At 51.4% G+C, this 13921-nt stretch overlaps 1 protein-coding gene across 2 annotated transcripts in view; it reads right to left on the reverse strand.

Annotated features, from left to right (window-relative positions):
- Window positions 1–3881, reverse strand: part of si:dkey-24l11.2 (uncharacterized protein LOC100034462 homolog) — a 45664-nt gene extending 41783 nt beyond the window's left edge. For both annotated transcript variants that reach the window (XR_010969465.1, XM_068015378.1), the window contains exon 1: window positions 3793–3881. The gene's annotated coding sequence lies outside the window, so the exon portion shown is untranslated. The remainder of the gene's footprint in view (window positions 1–3792) is intronic.
- Between the last annotated feature and the right edge of the window lie 10040 nt (window positions 3882–13921).

Consider the following 13921-nt stretch of genomic DNA (forward strand, 5'->3'; position numbering starts at 1 on the left):
GTTGGGGGGGGGAGGGAGAGATGGTTGGGGGGGGAGGGAGAGATGGTTGGGGGGGGGAGGGAGAGATGGTTGGGGGGGGGGGAGGGAGAGATGGTTGGGGGGGGGAGGGAGAGATGGTTGGGGGGGGAGGGAGAGATGGTTGGGGGGGGAGGGAGAGATGGTTGGGGGGGGGAGGGAGAGATGGTTGGGGGGGGAGGGAGAGATGGTTGGGGGGGGAGGGAGAGATGGTTGGGGGGGGGAAGGAGAGATGGTTGGGGGGGGGAGGGAGAGATGGTTGGGGGGGGGAGGGAGAGATGGTTGGGGGGGGGGAGGGAGAGATGGTTGGGGGGGGGGGAGGGAGAGATGGTTGGGGGGGGGAGGGAGAGATGGTTGGGGGGGGGGGAGGGAGAGATGGTTGGGGGGGGGGGAGGGAGAGATGGTTGGGGGGGGAGGGAGAGATGGTTGGGGGGGGAGGGAGAGATGGTTGGGGGGGGGAGGGAGAGATGGTTGGGGGGGGGAGGGAGAGATGGTTGGGGGGGGGGAGGGAGAGATGGTTGGGGGGGGGGAGGGAGAGATGGTTGGGGGGGGGGAGGGAGAGATGGTTGGGGGGGGGGAGGGAGAGATGGTTGGGGGGGGGGAGGGAGAGATGGTTGGGGGGGGGGGGAGGGAGAGATGGTTGGGGGGGGAGGGAGAGATGGTTGGGGGGGGGAGGGAGAGATGGTTGGGGGGGGAAGGGAGAGATGGTTGGGGGGGGGGAGGGAGAGATGGTTGGGGGGGGGAGGGAGAGATGGTTGGGGGGGGGAGGGAGAGATGGTTGGGGGGGGAGGGAGAGATGGTTGGGGGGGGGAGGGAGAGATGGTTGGGGGGGGGAGGGAGAGATGGTTGGGGGGGGGAGGGAGAGATGGTTGGGGGGGGGAGGGAGAGATGGTTGGGGGGGGGAGGGAGAGATGGTTGGGGGGGGGAGGGAGAGATGGTTGGGGGGGGGAGGGAGAGATGGTTGGGGGGGGGAGGGAGAGATGGTTGGGGGGGGGAGGGAGAGATGGTTGGGGGGGGAGGGAGAGATGGTTGGGGGGGAGGGAGAGATGGTTGGGGGGGAGGAGAGATGGTTGGGGGGGAGGGAGAGATGGTTGGGGGGGAGGGAGAGATGGTTGGGGGGGAGGGAGAGATGGTTGGGGGGGAGGGAGAGATGGTTGGGGGGGGAGGGAGAGATGGTTGGGGGGGGGGAGGGAGAGATGGTTGGGGGGGGGAGGGAGAGATGGTTGGGGGGGGAGGGAGAGATGGTTGGGGGGGAGGGAGAGATGGTTGGGGGGGAGGGAGAGATGGTTGGGGGGAGGGAGAGATGGTTGGGGGGGAGGGAGAGATGGTTGGGGGGGAGGGAGAGATGGTTGGGGGGGAGGGAGAGATGGTTGGGGGGGAGGGAGAGATGGTTGGGGGGGAGGGAGAGATGGTTGGGGGGGGAGGGAGAGATGGTTGGGGGGGGAGGGAGAGATGGTTGGGGGGGGAGGGAGAGATGGTTGGGGGGGGAGGGAGAGATGGTTGGGGGGGAGGGAGAGATGGTTGGGGGGGGAGGGAGAGATGGTTGGGGGGGGAGGGAGAGATGGTTGGGGGGGGAGGGAGAGATGGTTGGGGGGGGAGGGAGAGATGGTTGGGGGGGGAGGGAGAGATGGTTGGGGGGGAGGGAGAGATGGTTGGGGGGGGAGGGAGAGATGGTTGGGGGGGGAGGGAGAGATGGTTGGGGGGGGAGAGTGGTGGGGGGAGGGGGAGATGTGGTGGGGGGAGGGGGAGATGTGGTGGGGGGGGAGGGGGAGATGTGGTGGGGGGGGAGGGGGAGATGTGGTGGGGGGGGAGGGGGAGATGTGGTGGGGGGGGAGGGGAGATGTGGTGGGGGGGGAGGGGAGATGTGGTGGGGGGGGGAGGGGGAGATGTGGTGGGGGGGGGAGGGGGAGATGTGGTGGGGGGGGGAGGGGGAGATGTGGTGGGGGGGAGGGGAGATGTGGTGGGGGGGAGGGGGAGATGTGTGGGGGGGAGGGGGAGATGTGGTGGGGGGGAGGGGGAGATGTGGTGGGGGGGAGGGGGAGATGTGGTGGGGGGGAGGGGGAGATGTGGTGGGGGGGAGGGGGAGATGTGGTGGGGGGGAGGGGGAGATGTGGTGGGGGGGAGGGGAGATGTGGTGGGGGGGGAGGGGGAGATGTGGTGGGGGGGGAGGGGGAGATGTGGTGGGGGGGAGGGGGAGATGTGGTGGGGGGGAGGGGGAGATGTGGTGGGGGGGGGGGTGGGGGGGGGGGGAGATGTGGTGGGGGGGGGGGGAGATGTGGTGGGGGGGGGGGAGGGGGGGGGAGGGGAGTGGGGGGGGGAGGGGAGTTGTGGTGGGGGGGAGGGGGAGTTGTGGTGGGGGGAGGGGGAGTTGTGGTGGGGGGGAGGGGGAGTTGTGGTGGGGGGGAGGGGGAGTTGTGGTGGGGGGGAGGGGGAGTTGTGGTGGGGGGAGGGGAGTTGTGGTGGGGGGGGAGGGGGAGTTGTGGTGGGGGGGGAGGGGGAGTTGTGGTGGGGGGGGAGGGGGAGTTGTGGTGGGGGGGGAGGGGGAGTTGTGGTGGGGGGGGAGGGGGAGTTGTGGTGGGGGGGGAGGGGGAGTTGTGGTGGGGGGGGAAGGGGAGTTGTGGTGGGGGGGGAAGGGGAGTTGTGGTGGGGGGGGAGGGGAGTTGTGGTGGGGGGGGAGGGGGAGTTGTGGTGGGGGGGAGGGGGAGTTGTGGTGGGGGGGGAGGGGGAGTTGTGGTGGGGGGGGAGGGGGAGTTGTGGTGGGGGGGGGAGGGGGAGTTGTGGTGGGGGGGGAGGGGGAGTTGTGGTGGGGGGGGAGGGGGAGTTGTGGTGGGGGGGGGAGGGGGAGTTGTGGTGGGGGGGGAGGGGGAGTTGTGGTGGGGGGGGAGGGGGAGTTGTGGTGGGGGGGGAGGGGGAGTTGTGGTGGGGGGGAGGGGGAGTTGTGGTGGGGGGAGGGGGAGTTGTGGTGGGGGGGAGGGGAGTTGTGGTGGGGGGGAGGGGGAGTTGTGGTGGGGGGGGGAGGGGGAGTTGTGGTGGGGGGGGAGGGGGAGTTATGGTGGGGGGGGGAGGGGGAGTTGTGGTGGGGGGGGGAGGGGGAGTTGTGGTGGGGGGGAGGGGGAGTTGTGGTGGGGGGGAGGGGAGTTGTGGTGGGGGGAGGGGGAGTTGTGGTGGGGGGGTGGGAGGGGGAGTTGTGGTGGGGGGGTGGGGAGGGGGAGTTGTGGTGGGGGGGGTGGGGAGGGGGAGTTGGGGTGGGGAGGGGGAGTTGTGGTGGGGGGGTGGGGAGGGGGAGTTGTGGTGGGGGGGTGGGGAGGGGGAGTTGTGGTGGGGGGGGGTGGGGAGGGGGAGTTGTGGAGGACTGAGGAGGGTTTATCTGGGTTCACTACTCAAACATTTGCTTTTCTTTCTGTAAAGATCCTGCCTGAATGTTTCCAACGTTTCTCGGTGACCTCGTCAGACCCTGCTCCCCTGCACAGAGTCCGCTCCAGGAGTGGCGACTGGCCACACTAATCTCCGGGCCGGTTTGCCCGAGGCCCCGATGGACCCCCGAGGATGCGGGGATTGGGGGGCGGGGGGGGAAAGAGCAGCAGGAGGCGGGGTCGGTGTCAGATTCAGGCCTCCCGGGAAGGGGAATTAACGGAGGCCGAGGCTCTTGGGGGTGGGAACGGTGGTGTGGGGACTCTATCCCGACCTCTCCTTTTAACCCGTATCCACCGTCCGGACTCTCCCCGCTGCCAATCCGCGCGATTCAGCGCCGACTCGACATTTACAACCGCCATTTACCTGCCAGCCCCGGAACCACAAAAACAACGGACCCAGCTCCCGCCACAAAACCTTCCCCCGGCCGGCCGCTCCCCACTGCGCCTGCGCGCTTACCGTGATCCCAGTGCCCGTCACCGCGCGTTCACCGGCTGAAACTGCGCCTGTGCGCTCACCAATGTCTCCCCTGCAGCCACTGCGCCTGCGCGCTACTAACGTCCCACCAGCAACCATTACGCTTGCGCGGCGAACCATTGCGTGGGGAGCGGTCTTGAGGTGTCTAATATTATGGGGAACGTAGACTGAGTGGATATTAAGGACCTGCTACCGTTAGCAGGGAGGTTAACCCAGAAGCAGTTAACGATCTTTCACCATCAACTGGTGCATTCGTGATGGCAACACCTTTAGCATTAGAGTTCATTTGCCACCCAATCAGCACTCTCCTCATGCAGTGTAAGTTGCCTTTTTCCCTTACATTGGTCATTCTTGCGATTGTCCTGATGAGTGCAAGACGAAAAGCTTTGACAACACGCCTATATTTTCAGCAATACTCTGTTTCAGTGGACCTTCTGTCAAAGGTCATCCAAAACTGTGCCCTTGCCTTCCACAACATACTGATGACAGAAACTGGAGCTATTGCTATTTACTTATTTCAATTCACCCATGAAATCCAAGGCTCAGAAAAACCAATACAAAGTGTGCCATACTGTTGGCACTGTGTAAGATCTAGGTTTGACTGGTTAATAAGATACAGCACCTGAAATTGCTTCGAATACACAGCAGAAAAGGATGGGCAGGCTGGGTCTCATCTCTCTTCAAAAATAAAAAGGCTGACGGGTAACCTAATAGAGGTCTTTAAAATTATGAAAGATTTTGATAGAATGAATACAGAATGTTTCCACTTGTGGGGAGGAGCATAACTAGAGGCCATCAATATAAAATAGTCACCTAGAAATCCAATAGGGAATTCAGAAGAAACTTTTTACCCAGAGAGTGGTGAGAATGTGGAGCCCGCTACCATGCGGTGTGCTTGAAGTGAATAGTATAGATATATTAAAGAGGAAGGTAAATACGCATATAAAGGAGAAGGGAATAGAGGGTTATGATGATAGATTTAGATGAGGAAAGATGGAAGGCGCTCGTGTGCATTGATATGGACCGGTTGGGCCGAATGGCCTGTTTCTGTACCCTATATTCTATGCAATATAATCCGATGTAGACTTATTTTTCAGTAGCAGTTTGGATGGCAGCTGAAATAACCATTTGCAATGCTCCTTCCCATCTTGGGTTCCTGATTTTTGCATCATCCCCCCCGACAGGGCAGGAAGGACAATCGGTTAGTCACCTGTTTGAGAGAGGTTTTACTGAAGTTCGAGGAACATAGAAACAAGAGCAAGCCAATCAGCCCTCAACCCTATTCCACATGTTCATGGCTAATCAGTATCTTAATTCCAACTAGCCCTCTTGGTTTCATAGGAACATAGGAGTCAAGGCCATTCAGCCATCGAGCCTGCTCCACCATTCAATTAGACCACGGCTGATCATCTACCTCAATGCCACTTTCCCGTGCTATCCCTATATCCCTTGATGTCAAAGAACAAAGAACAGCACAGCACAGGAACAGACCATTCGGCCCTCCAAGCCTGCACCAATCTTGATGCCTGCCTAAACTAACACGTTCTGCACTTCCGGGGCCCAATATCCCTCGATTCCCATCCTATTCATGTATTTGTCAAGATGCCTCTTAAACGTCGCTATCGTATCTGCTTCCACCACCTCCCCCGGCAGCAAGTTCCAGGCACTCACCACCCTCTGTGTAAAGAACTTGCCTCGCACATCCCCTCTAAACTTTGCCCCTCGCACCTTAAACCTATGTCCCCTAGTAACTGACTCTTCCACCCTGGGAAAAAGCTTCTGACTATCCACTCTGTCCATGCCGCTCATAACTTTGTAAACCTCTATCATGTCGCCCCTCCACCTCCGTCGTTCCAGTGAAAACAATCCGAGTTTACCCAACCTCTCCTCATAGCTAATGCCCTCCAGACCAGGCAACATCCTGGTAAACCTCTTCTGTACCCTCTCCAAAGCCTCCACGTCCTTCTGGTAGTGTGACGACCAGAATTGCACGCAATATTCTAAGTGTGGCCTAACTAAGGTTCTGTACAGCTCCAACATGACTTGCCAATTTTTATACTCTATGCCCCGACTGATGAAGGCAAGCATGCCGTATGCCTTCTTGACTACCTTATCCACCTGCGTTGCCACTTTCAGTGACCTGTGGACCTGTACGCCCAGATCTCTCTGCCTGTCAATACTCCGAAGGGTTCTGCCATTTACTGTATACCTCCCACCTGCATTAGACCTTCCAAAATGCATTACCTCACATTTGTCCGGATTAAACTCCATCTGCCATTTCTCCGCCCAAGTCTCCAACCGATCTATATCCTGCTGTATCCTCTGACAATCCTCATCTCATCATTATCCGCAACTCCACCAACCTTTGTGTCGTCCGCAAACTTACTAATCAGACCAGCTACATTTTCCTCCAAATCATTTATATATACTACAAACAGCAAAGGTCCCAGCACTGATCCCTGCGGAACACCACTAGTCACATCCCTCCATTCAGAAAAACACCCATCCACTGTTACCCTCTGTCTGCTGTGACTGAGCCAGTTCTGTATCCATCTTGCCAGCTCACCTCTGATCCCGTGTGACTTCACCTTTTGCACCAGTCTGCCATGCGGGACCTTGTCAAAGGCTTTACTAAAGTCCATATAGACAACATCCACCGCCCTTCCCTCATCAATCATCTTCGTCACTTCCTCAAAAAACTCAATCAAATTAGTAAGACACGACCTCCCCTTCACAAAACCATGCTGTCTCTCGCTAATAAGTTTGTTTGTTTCCAAATGGGAGTAAATCCTGTCCCGAAGAATCCTCTCTAATGGTTTCCCTATCACTGACGTAAGGCTCACCGGCCTATAATTTCCTGGATTATCTTTACCGCCCTTCTTAAACAAAGGAACAACATTGGCTATTCTCCAGTCCTCTGGGACCTCACCTGTAGCCAATGAGGATGCAAAGATTTCTGTCAAGGTCCCAGCAATTTCTTCCCTTGCCTCCCTCAGTATTCTAGGGTAGATCCCATCAGGCCCTGGGGACTTATCTACCTTAATGCTTTGCAAGACACCCAACACCTCCTCCTTTTTGATTATGAGATGACTGAGACTATCTGCACTCCCTTCCTTAGGCTCATCATCCACCAAGTCCTTCTCCTTGGTGAATACGGATGCAAAGTACTCATTTAGCACCTCACCCATTTCCTCTGGCTCCACGCATAGATTCCCATCTCTGTCCTTGAGTGGGCCAACCCTTTCCCTGGTTACCCTCTTGCTCTTTATATATGTATAAAAAGCCTTGGAATTTTCCTTAATCCTGTTTGCCAATGTCTTTTCATGACCCCTTTTAGCCCTAACTCCTTGCTTAAGTTCCTTCGTACTGTCTTTATATTCCTCAAGTGCTTCATCTGTTTCTAGCCTTCCAGCCCTTACAAATGCTTCCTTTTTCTTTTTGACTAGGCTCACAATATCCTGTGTTATCCAAGCTTCCCGAAACTTGCCAAACTTGTCTTTCTTCCTCACAGGAACATGCTGGTCCTGGATTCTAATCAGCTGACGTTTGAAAGACTCCCACATGTCAGATGTTGATTTACCCTCAAACAGCCGCCCCCAATCTAAATTCTTCAGTTCCTGCCTAATATTGTTATAATTAGCCTTCCCCCAATTTAGCACCTTCACCCGAGGACTACTCTTATCCTTATCCACAAGTACCTTAAAACTTATGGAATTATGGTCACTGCTCCCGAAATGCTCCCCCACTGAAACTTCGACCACCTGGCCGGGCTCATTCCCCAATACCAGGTCCAGAATGGCCCCATCCCTAGTTGGACTATCTACATACTTTTTCAAGAAGCCCTCCTGGATGCTCCTCACAAATTCTGCCCCATCCAAGCCCCTAGCACTAAGTGAGTCTCAGTCAATATTGGGGAAGTTAAAATCACCCACCACTACAACCCTGTTACCTTTACATCTTTCCAAATGTCATTAGTATCCAGTTAACTATCGATTGCTGTCTTGAACTTGGTCAATGATTGTGCTTCCACAGCCCTCTGGGGTAGAGAATTCCAAAGATTCACCACCCTCCGAGAGAAGAAATTCCTCCTCATCTCAGTCCTACATGTCCTGCCCCTTATTCAGAGATTATGTCCTCTGGTTCTCTATGTGTAGGTACAGAATCACAGAATCAGAACTGTATGCACCAGCCAGGGGAACATCCTATTTACACCACCTTGTAAGAATTTTGTACATTTCAATAAGATCACCTCTCATTCTTCGAAACTCTCAAGAATATCGGCCCAGTTTCTGCAATCTCTCCTCATAAGACAATCCGCCTTCCCAGGGATTAGTCTGGTGAACCTCCATTTCACTCCCGCTATGGCAAGTATATCCTTCCTGAGATGATGAAATCACTACCACAGGGAGTGGTTGAGAAAATAGCATAGAAACATTTAAGGGAGAACCAGATAAACATATAAGGGAGAAAGGAATAGAAGGATATGTTGATAGAGTGAGATGGAGAAGGGGGAGAGGAGATTTGCATGGAGCATAAACACCAGCAGAAACCTGTTGGGTGAAATATCCTGGTTCCGTACTGTCCATTCTATGCAATTCTCTGTAAATTGATTATCATCACGTTCCCACAGTATTAACATTGTCCTATAGGTCAGCAGTTTTGCGGTTTTAATTCTTACACAGGGCGTCAACTGCATGTCAAGCAAATGGAGGTCCGAAGTTCAACTGTGTCATTGGACAGAGATACAGGCACTGTCGCTCAATGTGTAGGTACAGAATCAGAACTGTTACAGTGGAGGTGGAGACCATTCGGCCCATTGTGTCTGCATTGGCTCTCCAAATGAGCAATTGACTTAGTGCCATTCCCCTGCCTTCTCACCGTAACCCTGCACATTCTTCCTTTTTAAGGCAGAGGTAGCTAGATTCTTGATAAGCAAGGGGGTGAAAGATTATCAGGGGTAAGTGGGAATGTGGAGTTGAGGTTCTAATCAGATCAGCCATGATCTTGTTGAATGGCGGAGCTGGCTCAAAGGGCTGAGTGGCCTACTCCTGTTCCTAATTCGTGTTTTCAAAACAGTCTAATTCCCTTGAATGCTTCAATTAAACCCGCCTCCAGTACATTCGCAGGCAGCGCCTTCCAGAGCTTAACCACTCGCTGCATGAGAAAGTCTTTCCTCATGTCACTTTTGCTTCTTTTACCAAATACTTTAAATCTGAGCCCTCTCGTTCTCAGTCCTTTCACGAGTGGGAACAGTGTTTCTCTATCTACTCTGTCCAGACCCCTCATGATTTTAAATACCTCCATCAAATCTCCTCTCAGCCTTCTTTTTTCCAAGGAAAACAGTTCTAACTTCTCCAATCTATCTTCATGACTGAAGTTCCTCATCCCTGGAACCATTCTCGTGAATCTTTTCTGTATTCTCTCCAATGCCCTCACATCTTTCCTTAAGTGCGGCGCCCAGAATATTGGACACAATATTCCAGCTGAGGCCAAACTCGTATTACATAAGTTTAAAAATAACCTCCTAGCTCTTGTACTCTATGCCTCTATTAATAAAGCCCAGGCGCAGGCTTGGAGGGCTGAATGGCCTGTTCCTGTGCTGTACTGTTCTTTGTTGATACTGTATGCTTTATTAATCGATCTCTCAACCTGTCCTGCCACTTCAATGACATATGCATATATACACCTAGGACTCTCTGCTCCTTCACCCCCTTTAGAATTGTACCTTTTATTTTATATTGTACAGCCTATTGTGCCCAGGACTCTGGCAGAGCCTAGGCTCTGCTTGTTTACATGCTGAGAAAATGAACAAACCTGCTAAGTCCCACAAAACAGCACGTCAATCACCTACTGAATGCGGGAAAGTTTGCTCCTCATGGAGCAGCAGGTAGGTGAAATAGCATCTCACCGGATACTGCTAAAATATCACCAGCTGGTCCCCATTCTACAGGAGTTAAACCAATATCTGGATAAGAGTAGGACTGAAAGTCACACAAATAAAAATAGTCATAGATGAAGGAGCAGTCTCTGGTGTGAGGGCCATTCAAATGGTCACTTGTGGAATTCAACCAAAGCTTGGATAATGTTAAACATAAATTTAAATATTTCTAATTTTTTTGATTAATTATCTTTGTGGGTCAGGTTAAAGTTTCAGAATTTTCCCCTGCTACAGATGCTGAATGCTATGTGCTTTCAGCATTTTTGGCTTTTTTGGTCTATTTAATTTACTGTAATCACAATCCACAACCACATGATGGCAGCACAGACCAAACTTAAAATTTCCCAAACAAAAACAAAAAGTGCTGGAGAGAGAAGCAAAGTTGACATTTCAGGCCAGTGACCTTTCATCAGAACTGGCAAAAGGTTAGAAATGTAATAGGTTTCAAGCAAATAAAGTGGGGGTGGGGCAAAAGAAAACAAATGGGAAGGTGTTGATAGGACAGAGGGTCATAGAATAACTGACAAGGTGGTCATGGGGCAAAGGCAAAGTGTGTTAATGGTGTGGTGAAAGACAAAGCGTTAGTGCAGAGAGGGTGTTAAATGACAGAATAATGAAAGCTCTAGCCAAAAGCAAAACATGAAAAAAAGTGTAATGATGAAACAAACGAAAATGAAATGAAATAAAAATACAAAGTAAAACTAAAAAAGGTAATGGCGGGGGGAAGCCATGTCCAGCATAATGCCAGTACCAAACGCATCTTCCCTCCCATCCCGTTAGCATTCCGAAGGGATCATTCCCTCGCGATACCCTGGTCCACTCCTCCATTACCCCCGACACCTCATTGCTGCTCACAATGCCGTCTCCTCTACATTGGAGAGACCAAATGCAGATTGGGTGACCGCTTTGCGAAAGCATGACCCCGAGCTTTCTGTTGCTGGCCATTTCAACACACACCCCCTGCTCTCATGCCCACATCTCTGTCCTGGGATTGCAGCAGTGTTCCAGTGAACATCAACGCAAGTTCGAGGAACAGCATCTCATTTATGACTGAACATTGAGTTCAATAATTTCAGAGCATTTCAGACGGGCCCCTCTTTTGCTTAGTTTTACTTAGTATTTTTTAATTTTTATTTCATTTTATTTTAGTTTGTTTCATCATTACACTTTTTTTAAAAAAAACAAAGGGCCTGCCCACTTTTTTTTTTCCATGTTTGTGCTTTTGGCCAGGGCTGTTCATTATTCTGTCATTTAATAACTTCTCTGCACCAATGCTTTGTCTTTCACCACACTATTAACACACTCTTTGCCTTTTCCCCATAACCTCCTTGTCAGTTATTCTCTGTGACCCTCTGTCCTATCAACACCTTCCCATTTGTTCTCTTTTGCCCCACCCCCAATTTATTTGCTTAAAACCTATTACATTTCTAACCTTAGTTCTGATGAAAGGTCACTGACCTGAAAAATTAACTTTGCTCTCTCTCCACAGATACTGCAAGACCTGCTGAGTATTTCCAGCACTTTTTGGTTTTATTTCGGATTTCCAGCATCTGCAGTATTTTGCTTTTATATTAAAATTCCCCAAACTGCAGGTGCTGGAAACACTCAGTAGGTCAATCAACAACAACTTGCATTTATACAACATCTTTAAGAGAGTACAAATATCGTCCCAAAGCACTTCACAGGAGCGTTATCAGACACTGAGCTCCAGAAAGAGCTATTAGGACAGGTGACCAAAAGCCTAGTCAAAGAGGCACGCTTTAAGGAGTAAAAGCAAAATACTGCAGATGCTGGAAATCTGAAATAAAAACAAGAAATGCTGGAACCACTCAGCAGGTCTGGCAGCATCTGTGGAAAGAGAAGCAGAATTAACGTTTCGGGTCAGTGACCCTTCTTTGGAACTTTAAGGAGTGTCTTAAAAGGGGGAGGAGGGGTTTAGGGAGGGAATTCCAGAATTCAGGGCTCAGCAGCTGGAGGCCAATGATGCGGTGATGAAAATCAGGAATGCTCAAGAAGCTAGAATTGGAGGAGCGCAGAAATCTCGGAGGGCTATGGGGCTGGAGGCGATGACAGATAGGGAGGAGCGAGGCCATGGAGAGATTTGAAAACGAGGATGAGAATTTGAAAATCGAGGCACTGTTTAACTGGGAGCCGATGCAGGTCAGCAAGTACAGGGGTGATGGGTGAACGGGACTTGGTGCGGGTTAGTCCAGCATCTGCGGAGAGATCAGATCAGCTGTCTGTATAAAATAGTGCATCTGCTAACTTAAATGCAAGGAATATCAGGGGAGAGCCAGTGAGCTATAAATAAAAATTAAACCCAACCATATAAAATCTCACCTTTTTCTTGAGGACATTTTTATTTGAAAACAGAATTTTGAAGACTTTGGGTAAGATTCCTGGGGAAAAGAAATTCAATATTAAGTTCAGAATGTGGATGGTGCGTTTGGGGAATTTGCCATCACTCAGTCGAAATATTATACCCTTTGTCTGTAACCAGCCAGTCTAATGTCACTAATGTCAAAACTGTCAGGGAACACTGTCAACGTAAAATTAATTCTCACTCGGAGAAAAATAGATTAATTAAGGGGCTAATCAGCATGGATTTGTTAAAGGCAAATCATGTCTGACTAACTTGATTTGAGTTATTTGATGAACAGGGAGGGTCCATAAAGGTAGTGCAGTAAATGTTGTACATGCAGACTTTCAAACAGCATGTGACAGTGTACCACAACAGAATTATTCAGAAAATAGAAGCACATGGGATTAAAAGGATGGCGATAACTTATGTTACATAATTGGTTAAAAGATAGGAGGCAAAGTATAGCGGTGAACAGATGTTTCTCTGACTGAAGAGGAGTTATGCAGTGAGGTCCCCCAAGACATTAATTTTTTTACAACTAAGAACAATTTATTACCTGCAGGAATGAATTTCCAGTGTTAACAGGTCCCTTACTAAGATGGAAAAGTTGAGTGTTATCACAGGAACATCTCTTTTGGGCCTCCTTATCTCGAGAGACAATGGATACGCGCCTGGAGGTGGTCAGTGGTTTGTGAAGCAGCGCCTGGAGTGGCTATAAAGGCCAATTCTGGAGTGACAGGCTCTTCCACAGGAACATAAGTTGTCATTAAACAGATACTTACTGTTATGATCCTGTAGTTTTTTGTCTTTTCCGGGAAGTATGCAATGTTTAAGGCTGTAAATGAATCAGTGCTGCTTTAAGGCAACAGGCTTCAGGGACTGAGCAAGGAAAGTGCATCTTGGTTGCCCTGGGATACAGCCACTCAGAGTGGAAGTACCAGCCAGCTTCAAATGTGCATTCTGGTCAGCCACTCAGAGACTGAGGATGGAGTGGTATCACAGGAGCATAAATTCTGTCATTAAACAGGCACTTACACTGTTAAATACTGGCCCTAACTTTCTGCAGCAAGTTTAACAGGTAATTAATGTGCAAGTGCAGCAACTTCAGGGAATTTTTAAAAAATTTGTTAATGGGATATGGGTGTCGCTGGCTAGAACAGCATTTATTGCCCATCCCTAATTGCCCTCGAGAAAGTGGTGGTGAACTGTCTTCTTGAACTGCTACACAATATGTGGGGTAGGTACACCTACAGTGCTGTTAGGGAGTTCCAGGATTTTGACCCAGTGACAGTGAAGGAACGGCGATATAGTTCCAAATCAGGATGGCGTGTGACTTGGAGGGGAACTTTCAGGTGCTGGTGTTCCCATGCATCCTCTGCCCTTGTCCTTCTAGGTGGTAGAGGTCATAGGTTTGGAAGGTGCTGTCTAAGGATCCTTGATGCTTTGCTGCAGTGTATCTTGTATATGGTACACACTGCTACCACTGTGTGTCGGCGGTGGAGGGAGTGAATGTTTGAGGATGGGGTGCCAATCAAGCGGGCTGCTTTGTCCTGGATGGTGTCGAGCTTCTTGAGGGTTGTTGGAGCTGCACCCATCCTGGCAAGTGGTGAGTATTCCATCACACTCCTGACTTGTGCCTTGTAGATGGTGGATAGGCTTTGAGGAGTCAGTTGGTGAGTTACTCGCTGCAGGTTTCCTAGCCTCTGACCTGCTCTTCT

This window comes from Heterodontus francisci, chromosome 35 (assembly GCF_036365525.1).
Source record: "Heterodontus francisci isolate sHetFra1 chromosome 35, sHetFra1.hap1, whole genome shotgun sequence".
Taxonomy (NCBI): domain Eukaryota; kingdom Metazoa; phylum Chordata; class Chondrichthyes; order Heterodontiformes; family Heterodontidae; genus Heterodontus; species Heterodontus francisci.